The 13,059-nt window shown below is 45.4% G+C and overlaps 1 protein-coding gene across 3 annotated transcripts in view; it reads left to right on the top strand.

The window, feature by feature from the left end:
* GRK3 (G protein-coupled receptor kinase 3) overlaps window positions 1–13,059 on the top strand; it is a 135,753-nt gene that overhangs the window by 48,987 nt on the left and 73,707 nt on the right. The window lies entirely within an intron of this gene.

The following is a 13,059-nucleotide window of genomic DNA, read 5'->3' on the forward strand; positions in this document are numbered from 1 at the left end:
GTCAAATTTTAGTTTTTTTCCACCAGCATCATAAAATAGCTTTTTCCAATACTTATGTAGAATTTTAGACTTAAATTACTGTTAATCTTTTTTTTTTTTTTTGGACAGGCAGAGTGGGCATTGAGAGAGACAGAGAAAAAGGTCTTCCTTTGCCGTTGGTTCACCCTCCAATGGCTACCGCGCTGGCGCGCTGCGGCCAGCGCACCGCGCTGATCCGAAGGCAGGAGCCAGGTGCTTCTCCTGGTCTCCCATGGGGTGCAGGGCCCAAGCACTTGGGCCATCCTCCACTGCCTTCCTGGGCCATAGCAGAGAGCTGGCCTGGAAGAGGGGCAACCCGGATAGAATCCGGCGCCCCGACCGGGACTAGAACCTGGTGTGCCGGCGCCACAGGTGGAGGATTAGCCTGTTGAGCCATGGCGCCGGCCCCTGTTAATCTTTTAACGTTGACTTTTTATTTTGAAATATGTTTAAATATTATATTTAGATGCAATTTCAAGCTTATAGAGGTATTGGGAACAACACCATGTCCATCTTCATAGCTTTACCATTTCTGTGTGTTTTGCCTCATTTGCTTTATCCTCTTTCATTGTCATTTTTTTCCTCAATAGCTGTGAGTGATTAGGGGACATCATACCTCTTGACCATCTATTCCATCGGTATTTTTTTAAGATTTATTTATTTTATTTGAAAGAGTCAGAGAGAGGGAGAGACAGAGAGGTCTTCCATCCATTGGTTCATTTCCCAAATAGTTGGAACAGCTGGGGGTGGGCCAGACCAAAGCCAGGAGCCAGGAGCTCCGTGTGGGTCGGCCACGTGGTTGGTAGGGGCACAAGCACTTGTGCCATCCTCTGCTGCTTTTCCCAGGCAGTTAGGGACCTGGATGGGAAATGAAGTAGCTGGGACTTGAACCTGCGCCCATATGGGATGCTGGAGTCCCAGCCACTGGCTTTGCCTCCTAAACCACAACACCAGCCCCCACAATCAGGAAATGTAGCAATGATGCCATGCTGTTGTCTCAGCCGCAGTCCACATTACTGCAGTCGTCGCTACAGTGTCCTGTTTTTGATATAATTTTTCCTGGTCCAGGATCTGCTGTTTTTTTATTTCTTCCTATTTTTGTCCTTTAACCTAGACAAAAGCCTCCGGCGCCTTTAGGTTTCTGGACTTCAGTATTTTTAAACAGTACAGGTCCGTTATATTATAAAATGCCCCTTTAGTTTGGTTCGATGTTTCACGATAGCTTGAGAATATGCATCTCTGTCGGGCAGACCACAGATGAGATGTTTTTCCCAACATGTCAGCATGTTTTGTCCCAGCATGTGTGGTTCAGTTTGTTCATTTGCTTCGGGTGGGTGTTTGCTAGGTCTCTCCACTGTGATGAGTAGCTCATTTGTGGGAGTTCCTTTTGAGCCAACATAAATACTCTGTTCTTCAAGCATCAGAACCCACTGGCTTTAACACCCATTGATTTCTAACTCCAGCATTGCTTCTCTAATTTTCGGTTGGCATCTGTAAGAAAGAGCTTTCCCTTCTCCCTATTGATTTGCCCATTTGTATCATGGATCCTTAATTTAGCTATTGAGTTATAATCTACAGCTGTCATGATTTATTTGGTGCTCAGATTGCTGCGGTTTTGGCTAGTGGGTGCCCCTTCCTCTGGGTTCCTGTGTCCTGGAGATACATTCCCTTCACCTGTTGAGCACTTTCTGTCTTGATAAAATGTTTAAAGATTCTGTTGTGATTGCCGGCGCCGTGGCTTAACAGGCTAATCCTCCGCCTTGCGGCGCCGGCACACCGGGTTCTAGTCCCGGCTGGGGCGCCGGATTCTATCCCGGTTGCTCCTCTTCCAGGCCAGCTCTCTGCTGTGGCCCAGGAAGGCAGTGGAGGATGGCCCAAGTCCTTGGGCCCTGCACCCGCATGGGAGACCAGGAGAAGCACTGGCTCCTGGCTTCGGATCAGCAAGATGCGCTGGCTGCAGTGGCCATTGGAGGGTGAACCAACGGCAAAAAGGAAGACCTTTCTCTCTGTCTCTCTCTCTCTCTCTCACTGTCCACTCTTCCTGTAAAAAAAAAAAAAAAGATTCTGTTGTGATTGTAACTGATTCGACCAGATACCCTTTCTCCAAGAAGCACTATTTTAATAGAAATGTTGCTTGGAAACCAAACTTTGGGCACTGGAGTTCTCGTTGCTGTTGGTGTGCCTTGCTTGTTAATGAACAGGGAGAGCAGTGGCGTCTGTCTATCCATCTGTCCATTTGTCCGTGTATATCTACCTACCTGCCTATCAGGGTGAGTTCAAATAGGTGCTTCCATTCTGATTCGTTGCTACAGTGTGCATTCTGGTGTTTTTTTCCCCCCATGTTTTAACTGTCTTCTCCATGAAGGCTCCCATTATTCTCAATGTATTTAATCATTTGTGTAATCCTAGGTATAGTTTAAGTAGTTTCAGACCTGCTAATTCCCAGTAGTGTGAATCGCAGGTGTACCAGCTAGAGTTGCTGCACCTTTCCCGTTCTCTGTAAAGGTAAGTGTACTCCCAGCACCAGGTGCAGTTTGATTTTGACAAGTGCATTGGCCCATATGACCTCCACCTGCAGGGAGAGTCAGAATTCCCAGCCCACCAAGGTCCCTCACGCCTTTTGCCTATTTCATGCCCCCAAAGCAAGCGCTTTTCTAATTTTTTTAAAATGTAGACCAGTTTCGCCAGTCCTAGAATTTCATGCATCTAGAGTTGTCTCTGAGCCCAAAAGCACCACCCTTACTTCTCAGCGACGGAAGAGCCCACATTCCTGCCAACTTTTGGAGTTGTCTGTCTTTAATTAGCCATCCTAGTGGTTGGGAAGTGTTATCTCCAGTGGTGTAATTTATAAATTTTCATTTGTGTGAAGGCCAAGGATACTGGGTCTTTTCCTTGTGCTTCTGGACCCTAAATTTCTTTGTGAAGTGTTCTGACTTGGGGAAGTATTCACATTTTTTTTTTTTTTTGCTCATTCTGTGATTGCGTTGCTTTTCTTTTCTTTCTTTTTTGTTTTTTTTTAAATACATTAATTTGAAAGGCAGAGTGGCAGAGGCAGAAACATAGAGTGAGAAAGAAATCTTTCACATGCTGGCTCACTCCCCAGATGCCCAGACCAGAATGCCCTTGGGATCTCCCACATAGGAGCTAAGTCCTCAAGGACTTGAATCATCTTCTGCCTCCCAGGAGCATTAGCAGGAAGCTGGATCAGAAGCCGAGTAGCCAGGAGTTGAACCCGGCGTTTTGGTATGGGATGTAGGTGTCCCAAGCAGTGGCTTAACCTGCTGTGCCACTGTGTGTGTGTGTGTGGGTGGGTGTGTTTGACTTTTAAAATTGATTTACAAGAGCTTTTTCATTTTTTTCTTTAAATATGTCTATAGAAGGCCTTTTTCTGCAGGTTTTGTGATATTTTATCCTAATTTGTTTTCCTAGCAGTGCCCTTTGATGGGCAGGATCTGATTTCTGATACAGTAATACGTCATCGCCTTCTGTACCCTGCCTAGAAATCTTGTGCATAAATGTTTTCTGTGAAGGTGTTCTGTGTGTATTCCAGAAATGTTATGTTAGCCTTTACATTTGGTTCTATGGTTCTTGCTTAAGTTAACCCTTTATAAGCTATGAAGTAACAGCTCCTTTCACTTCTCTGCCCTGCCCCACCCCCTCGTGGATATCGGCTTTTCAGCACCATTTGTTGGAAAGACTTAAAGTGACCACATAAATGTGGGTGTATTTCTGAACTCTGTTCCATTGATGTACTTTATGCCAATACCACACTGTACTGATGAGCGGGTCTTAAAACTAGATAGCATACGTCTCTGAATTTTGTTCTTTTTCAGAGTGACTTGGATATTCTAGGTTTTTGTTTTGTTTTCTTTTTGCATTTCCTTGCAAGTTTTTGAATCTGTTTTGATTTAGTTTCTCTAAAACAGCATCCACAGTTCATGATTGGAACTGTGATGAATCCACAGCTCAGGGTAGGAGGAATTTGGCATCTGAGCAATGCTGAGTCTTCCGATGCTTGAACCCAGTGTACATCTCCATTTATTTCCTTCTTTAATGGTCAAGATGGTTTGCAGCATAATGGCCTTGCATATTTCTTATTTATTCCTTAGTATTCGTTGTCCTTTGATGTTATTGCAAATGGCTTTGTTTTGAAAATTCCATTTGTCAATTGCATGCTGTGAATATAGAGGGGTGTCACTGATTCTTATATAATAACCTTGTATCTTGTGACCTTCCTGAAATCACTTATACTGTTGATATGGATTTTTTTTTTTACTTTTTAAACATATGTAGCTTATAGGTAAAAATTTTACATACGAGGTCTACATACATGTGTATGTTATGCAATGTTTATATCAGGATAAACATATCTATCTCCTGAAACATTTATCATCTTTTTAAAGTGAAAACATTGAAAATCTGCCTAGCCTTTCTTTTTAAAAATATATGCAGTCCATTACTGTTATCTGTGGTTACCCTCCCACACCATGGAACGCCAGAACTTCCTCCTCCTGTAACATAGATCCCATTAATCAACCTCTGCTCCGGCTTCCCTCTTCCCAGCTCCCTCCAGCCTCTGGTAACCACTCCTGTGTTCTCAGCTTGTCTAAGATCAACTTTGTAAGGCTCAGCATTTGAGGGAGATCATGTCGTGCTTATCTTTCTGGCCCTGGCTTATTTTAACTTCAAACATAATGACTCCATTTCCTACTGTGTTGTCACACATGGTGAGACTGTATCCTGCTTATGGTTGACTTGGTATTCCACTGTGTGTGTGTGTGTGACATAGTTGTGTTTTTTTTTTGACAGAGTTAGTGAGAGAGAGAGACAGAGAGAAAGCTCTTCCTTCTGTTGGTTCACCCCCCAAAATGGCCACCACGGCCGGAGTTATGCTGATCTGAAGCCAGGAGCCAGGTGCTTCTCCTGGTCTCCCATACAGGTGCAGGGGCCCAAGCACTTGGGCCATCCTCCACTGCCTTCCCTGGCCACAGCAGAGAGCTGGACTGGAAGAGGAGCAACCGGGACTAGAACCCGGTGCCCATATGGGATGCCTTCACCCCAGGCAGAGGATTAACCAAGTGAGCCACGGCGCCGGCCGTGACATAGTTTTTATCCACTCACCACTGATGGACTCTCCAGTTTCCATCGTGGTCATTGTGAACTGTGTTAAAATAACCAAGGGAGTGCTATTGTCTCTTGGACAGACTGATGGCGTCCCCTCTGGGTAGACACCCAGTGGTGGCGTTGCTGTGTGAGATCCATTTTTAATTTTCTGAAGAACCTCCATCCTGTTTTCCACAATCACTGTGCCTCATTGACACCCCAGGAACAGTATGCAAGAGTTCTTTTCCCCACATCCTTGGCAGCATAGCCCTTGGCATCTTTGTCTTTTTGGGAATAGCCATTCTCACTTGGGTGAGGTCATATCTCATTGTGATTTTGAATTGCATTTTTCTGATGATCAGTGATGTTGAAAAAGCATTTTTTCATGTACCTTATATCCATTTGTATGTCTTCCTTTGAAAAATGTTTATTTAACTCTATTGCCTATTTTAAAATTGTATTTTTTTTTGCTATTGACTTGAATTTCTTTAAATTCTGGTTATTATCACTTTGTATTGATTTTTCTCTTTGCTGTGCACAAACTTTAATTTCATGGAGTCCCATTTCTCTTCACTTTTGTTTCCTGTGCTTTTGGGAACGCACCCAAAAAATCCTTTACCGTTTAAATGTCATGAAGAATTTCTCCCATGTTTTCTTCTAGAGGCTTCATGGTTTCAGGTCTTACATTAGGAGATTAATTCATTTATAGTTGATTTTTGTGTACGGTGAGAGATAGGGAAATAGTTTCTTTACTAAACACGTGGATGTCCAATTTCCCCACCACTTAGTGAAGAGTGTTATTTTCTCTTAACACAGTTGTTGAAGATGTATCAGCTGTAAATGTGTGCATTTACTGCTAGGCTCTCTGTTCTGTGCCGTTGTTCTATGAGGCTGCATGCACAAACCACTTCATTGTTTAAAGCCGCCAGCTTGCTCTGTTCTTTTTGCCCAAGATTGCTTTAGCTATTTAGATTTTTTTTTGTGGTTCTATCAAATTGTGGCATTGCTTTAGTTCTTTTTTTCTTTTAAAGATTTATTTATTTATTTGAAAGAGTTACACAGAGAGAGGAGAGGCAGAGAGAGAGAGAGAGAGAGAGAGAGAGAGAGGTCTTCCATCTGCTGGTTCATTCCCCAACTGGCCACAACGGCAGGAGCTGGGCTGATCTGAAGCCAGGAGCTAGGAGCTTCTTCTGGGTCTCCTGCGTGGGTGCAGGGGCCCAAGGACTTGGGCCATCCTCTACTGCTTTCCCCGGTCACAGCAGAGAGCTAGATAGGAAGAGGAGCAGCTGGGACTAGAATAGGCGCCCACATGAGACACCAGCGCTTTAGGCCAGGGCATTAACCTGCTGTACCACAGTGCTGGCCCCAAGCATTGCTTTAGTTCTGTGAAGAATGTTATTGGTAGGGGTTGGTTGTGGTGCAGCAGGTAAAGCTGCCACCCGCAGTGGCGGCATCTCATGTGGGTGCCTCTTCAAGTCCTAGCTGCTCCACTTCTGATCCAGCTCCCTGCTAATGTGCCTGGAGAAAGCAACAGAAGATGGTCCAAGTCCTTGGGCCCCTGCATCCACATGGGAGACCTGGGAGAAGCTCCTGGCTTTGGATCAGGCCAGTTTAGGTCGATGCAGACATTTGGGGAGTGAACCAGAAGATGGAAGATACCTTTCTCTCTGCCTTTGCCTCTTTGTAACTGCCTTTCAAATAAATAAATTAAATAAATCCTTAAAATAAAAAATAAAAAAGAATGTCATTGGTATTTTGATGGAGATTGCATTGAATCTGTAGACCTGTTTGGGTACTGTTGATTCTTCCAATCCATGAATGTGGAATGTCTTTCCACTTCTTTGGGCCTTCTTCAGTTTCTTTCATAGATGTCTGATAGTTGTCACAGCAGAGAGCTTGCACCTCTCTGGTTAATTTATTCCCAGTCATTTTATTTGGTACCATTGGACGTGAGATTGCCTTGCTGAGTCCAGTGTCAGGTAAGTCATTGTTGGTGTATTGCAACGCTAATGAATTTTGTATGTTGATTTTTTTTTTTTTTTTACCTTGCAACTCTACTGAATTCTTGTATTAGTTGTAATAGGTTTCAAGTGAAGACTTTGAAATTTTCTGTATATAACACCATGCCATCTGCAAACAGGGACAGTGTAACTTCATCTTTTCCAATTTGGATGCCTTTTATTTCTCTTGTCTAATTGCCCTGCCTAGGACTTCCTGTGCCTTGTTGAATAAAAAAGATGAATGTGGACATCTTCGTCTTGGTCCAGATCTTAGGGAGAAAGCTTTCAGCTTGGCCACATTCAGTATGTCGTTAGATGTTAGCTTGTTATGCACAGACTTTATTGTGTTGAGGTATGTTCCTCCTATACCTAATTTGTTCAGAGTTTTTAATGCTGAAGGATGTTGAATTTTATCGGATGGTTCTTCTGCATCTGTTAGATTGGTCATACGGTTTTTGTGCTTCACTCTGTCCACGTGTTGAGTCCATGTGGTGATCTGTGTATATTGAACCATCCTTGCATCCCCAGGATAAGTTTCACTTGATCTCTTGATGATGAATCTTTTTAAATTTGCAGTTGGATTTTGGTTCACTGGTATTTTGTTTAGGATTTTTATATTTATGTTCATCACGGATGTTAGACTGTAGCTTTCTTGTGTGTGTGTGTGTGTGTGTGTGTCTTCGCTTGGTTTTGGTACAAGGATTGAATTGTTGGCTTCCTAGAATGAGTTTGGAAGAATTCTCTCCTCTTCTAATTTTCGGAATAATTTAAGAAGAACTGGTGTTAGTTCTCCCTTCAGTGTTTGGTAGAATTCATCAGTGAAGTCATGTGGTTCTGGGCTTCTCTTTTTTTTTTTTGACAGGCAGAGTGGACAGTGAGAGAGAGACAGAGAGAAAGGTCTTCCTTTTGCTGTTGGTTCACCCTCCAATGGCCGCCGCAGTAGGCGCGCTGCGGCCGGCGCACTGCGCTGATCCGATGGCAGGAGCCAGGTGCTTCTCCTGGTCTCCCATGGGGTGCAGGGCCCAAGGACTTGGGCCATCCTCCACTGTACTCCCTGGCCACAGCAGAGAGCTGGCCTGGAAGAGGGGCAACCGGGACAGGATCGGTGCCCCGACCAGGACTAGAACCTGGTGTGCTGGCGCCGCAGGTGGAGGATTAGCCTATTGAGCCGAGGCACCGGCCTGGGCTTCTCTTTTAAAGGAGACTTTATTACTGAGTCAGTCTTGCTGCTTGTCACCAATCTGTTCAGGTAGTCTTCCTTCAAGATGTCTTCAGTCTTGGTGATGGTGCATTGCATGGTGGTCAGTAAAGGCAGCGATATAATGTTAGCTTTGTAAAATTGGTTGACACTCATCTTGTGACCTACCACATAGTCCGTTCTGGAGAATGTTCCATGTGCTATTGAGAAGAATGTGGTTAAGGGGCCTTCAAAAAGTTCACCGAGAACAAAGTATAGATTTTCACAGACTGTTGAGCTGATGGAGAGAATGTTTTGCAGACGCCTCCTAGGTTCAGTTGACCTGAGGTCAACTCCACGGTTTCTTTGCTGGTTTTCTGTCTGGCTGGTCTTCCTGTTTTTGTTTTGTTTTCATTTTAAGGTTTATTTGTTTATTTGAAAGGCAGAGTTAGAGAAGGAGAGACGGAGATCTTCCATCCCTGTTTCACTTGGCTGTAAGTAGCCGAGGCCAGGCTAAAGCCAGGAACCTAATGCTTCTTCCAGGTTTCCGACTTAGGTGGCAGGGCCCAAGGGACGTGGGCCATTCTCTGACGCTTTCCCAGGTGCATTAGCAGGGAGCTGGATTGGAAGTGGAGCAGTGGGACTGCAACTGATACCCATATGGGATGCTGGTGCTGTGGGTGGGGGTTAACTCGCTATGCCATAGCACTGGCCCATGGTGAAAGCAAGGTGTTAAAATACCCCACTGTTACAGCATTGGAGTCTGTTTTCTCCCTTTATGTCTATTAACATTTGAGTGCTCTGATGCTGGGTGCATGTATATATTTATAACTGTTACTTCCTGAATTAACCCTTTACAGTGACCTTCCTTGTTTCTTGCTTCTGCTTTTGATTTTCAGTGTCCTTCATGCTTTGCAAGCATGGGTTACCGTTGCTTTCATCTGGGTTGCGTTTGCATGACTCATCTTATTCCATCTCTTCTCTTCCAGCCTGTGTGTTTCTTTGTAGGTGAAGTGAGTGTCTATCAGCAGCATGGAATTGGGTCTTTTTACTCCATCAAACCATTCTATGTCTTTTAGTCGGAGCATTTATTCCATCTACATTTAGGGTAACTACTGACAGGTAAGGTCTTACTACCTGGTGGTTACTTTGTACTTTGTAGGTCAGGTTCACTATAAGGTGAACTTACTACCTGGTGGTTACTTTGTACGTCAGGTTCACAGTTGTCTGTGAGTAGAAGCTGTTTTAGCTGCTTTTCCTTTTCTCGCCTCATGGCTCTGGCGAAGACTTCCACTGTAGTACTGAACAGAATGAGCACATTTCTAATTCCGGCCTTTCCTATTCTGATGTGAGTTATTTTTTGCTCATCTCGCTGGTTAGGGATGTCCTATTGGCCATTCCACCGGAAGTAAATCTTTCTCCCTTTATTCTCCATCTCAGCACCACACTCACCACCTTTATTTCATTTATCAGAAATGATATTTGTTTGCTTCTTTGGTGTCTGTCTGTTTTGCTGGTTGTAAACCTCTTGTGGGAGGAATCTGCCTGTCTTCACCATTTCACCCAGTATGTGCAATGTAGTGGCTCTTAGCAAACGCTCAGATGTTTCGTAGAATCAGGCAAAAACATAGAGTTTTAGCGGTTTTGCAATCTAGTATCCATCACACTTTTAACCAAATTGTTCAGGAGGTTAAATTTCAAAATTTTTCATAGAAACCACCCATGTCTAATATTTTCATCTCTCTCTCTCTCTATTTTTAAAGATTTATTTATTTATTTGAAAAGCAGAGCTACAGAGAGGCAGAGAGAGAGGTCTTCCATCTGCTGGTTCACTCCCCAGATGGCCGCAATGGCAGGAGCTGAGCTGATCTGAAACTAAGAGCTGGGAGCTTCTTCCAGGTCTCCCACGTGGGTGCAGGGACCCAAGCACTTGGGCCATCTACTTTTCCAGGCCATAGCAGAGAGCTGGATCAGAAGTGGAGCAGCTGGGTCTCGAACTGGCACCCATATGGGATGCTGGCACTGCAGGCGGTGGCTTTACCCGCTATGCCACAGCGCCAGCCCTCCATTTTCAAATCTCTTAACTCATTGATATTTTATCAGAAGCATTACAAGTCTGTCTTCTACTTTTTTTTTTTTGCAAAACAAGTGTTTTGCACTAAAAAGTTAATCCGTATGCAGCAGTTCAGATATTGAAATAAGGCAAACACATTCCACAGTTATCTGGTGAGCAGGTGTTGGCTCAGCCCCTTTGGTTCTTTAAAATCTGGAGAAATCACAACGATGAGATGAGCCCATCAGGCAAACCATTTCCTTATTTCTGCCCTTTAGTTTTTGGCTTTCTTCTGAATGATGCTTCATTTGCTTTTTATGTAACTGAAGACTGGTGGAGGTGAACTGCTTTTAGCATGGAACACAGTGATCTAGGATTTATCCAAAAGGTAAAACATCTTTCTTCAGCTGCTACAGAGTACATCTTCACTTTCGTCGTAGGCCCCGGGGAAGACCCTGTTTTGCTTTTCCCATTCCATGGTTAAAAAACAAACAAACAAAAAACAACCCCTTGGTCTATTCTACAGATTGAAACTTACATGAACAAAGGAGGTAAAAACATTCTAGGTTGGAAGTTCAGTTGTCTACGTCTGTCCTCCCTCCCCACTCCCTCTCCCCCTCACCCCCTCACCCCTCCCTCCCTCCCTTCCTCCCCACTTCCCAGCTGTTCCTGTTGCTACCAGGGTGGCAGAAGAGAATCCTTCTGTGTCCTGCCATTTGCAGCTTGATGGAGTAGACAGGAAAGAAGTGGACATTTGTATATGATAATTTTGTGTGTGTGTGTGTGTGTGAGAGAGAGAGAGAGGAGAGAGAGAGAGAGAGAGAGAGAGAGAGAGAGAGAGGAGCCCGAGTGCCCAGGACTGGGAGTGTATAGGGTATGTGTGTGTGTGTGTGTGTGTGTATGAGAGAGAGAGAGAGAGAGGAGCCTGGATGCCCGGGACTGGGAGCCAATAGGGCTCCTGGAAGGCTTTGAGGAGGTGCTTGAGCCGAGCGCTCAGAATCCAGCAGGTCCAGGAACCAGGAGAGCGAGCTTGGTGATGGAGAGGCCTGAATACTGGAGTCTGGCCTTGGTGAAGTGAGCTCAGGAACACTGCTGGGGGGCGCCAGGGAGGGGCTGTGGTGCAGAGAGAGGTTCAGCCCGGTTCCAGGAGCAGTCAGAGGCCGTAAAACCACACATGTGGCACTACGTCATTTTCTCGTCCAGATGCTTCACGAACATCGAAATACCGGAGTCCAATTCCTCACTTTAGTTTCTCTTCCAAAAATAGAAAAAGAAATACAAGAAGCAAAACCAGACTGATTGAAAAAAGGTGAAGCGGCGTGCAGTCCCAGCGGGGGTTTCAGCGGTTCTCTCCTGGTGGTGGTGGGACAGTGGACGTTGTTCAGAAAAGGGCACAGGAGGGGCTTGAACAAGCTTGCCGCCCGACTCGGCCTCGCGGCCTTCGTTGTTTTTAATGAAACCTTCCACCCTATAAGAACAAAACACAGATTTTTTTTTTTTTTTCAAGTCTCATGGAGACTTCACCTAGATTGACAGCATTTGGAGCCAGAATCGAGTTACAGTACACTTAAGAGCTTTGAATCAGCCAGTGCCACGGCTCACTAGGCTAATCCTCCACCTGTGGTGCCAGCACCCTGGGTTCTAGTCCCGGTTGGGGTGCCGGTTCTGTCCTGGTTGCTCCTCTTCCAGGCCAGCTCTCTGCTGTGGCCCGGGAGGGCAGTAGAGGATGGCCCAGGTGCTTGGGCCCTGCACCCGCATGGGAGACCAGAGGAAGCACCTGGCTCCTGGCTTCGGATTGGCGCAGCGCTGGCCATAGCGGCCACTTGGGGGGTGAACCAACGGAAAAAGGAAGACCTTTCTCTCTGTCTCTCTCTCTCTCTCTCTCTCACTGTCTAACTCTGCCTGTCAGAAAAAAAAAGAGCTTTGAACCATCATGAATGGGTTCAGATTTAAACAGATATGTCTCAGGAAACAAAGTAAATAAATCTGAAGCTAATGCTAGACATTTGGAAATTACACACTTCTGAATGATTCACGAATCAAAGCGGTGACATGATCCCCCTTACTTATCATCATCATAATAATACCCGTATGCAAACAGAGCCCGTTCCCTCCTGCTCCCTTCATGCCTTGATATCCCTGCAGTTTCTTGGTCAGGGCACCTGGGCTGCCCCTGCCCTGGCCCTGCCCTGGCCCCTCCTGGAGGCTGGCCTTGCCTACCTAACGGAGCAGGCTTTATCACCTGCTGGCTGGAACGATCACGCGTTTCCCATCTTCAAAGGTCGTGTGCTTGGAACTGTGGAGGGGGAATTCAAGGAGGAATTTATGGAGCAACAACAGACACAGTCCAGCCGCACGGTTCGTGTGCTAACGTTACTCGCTTCCTTCTCCCAGTCCCTGGGGAATCCTAGCCCCCCCCCCCCATGTCTTTAGAATCTTGGGGAGTCTTTTTTTCAGTTCCCTTCTGTGACTTCTGTTTGCACTAAGAGTCTCTGAATTGCCTTGACTTTGTGGGGTTTTATCATCTCCACGTGCACACCCCTAACCGCAGCCCAGAGGCAGCTCCTCTGGGCCTGCGCCTCCCCTGGGGGTCCGGCCAGGTGTGCTGGATTTCCAGACCGTGCTGGGAGACGTTTAGATCAGATAACTGATTGGAGTGCAGTGAATATTCTGACAGAGGCGTGTGAGCCAACAGGTGTCTGTTGACT

The sequence above is a fragment of the Lepus europaeus genome, chromosome 23 (genome assembly GCF_033115175.1).
Source record: "Lepus europaeus isolate LE1 chromosome 23, mLepTim1.pri, whole genome shotgun sequence".
Lineage (NCBI taxonomy): Eukaryota > Metazoa > Chordata > Mammalia > Lagomorpha > Leporidae > Lepus > Lepus europaeus.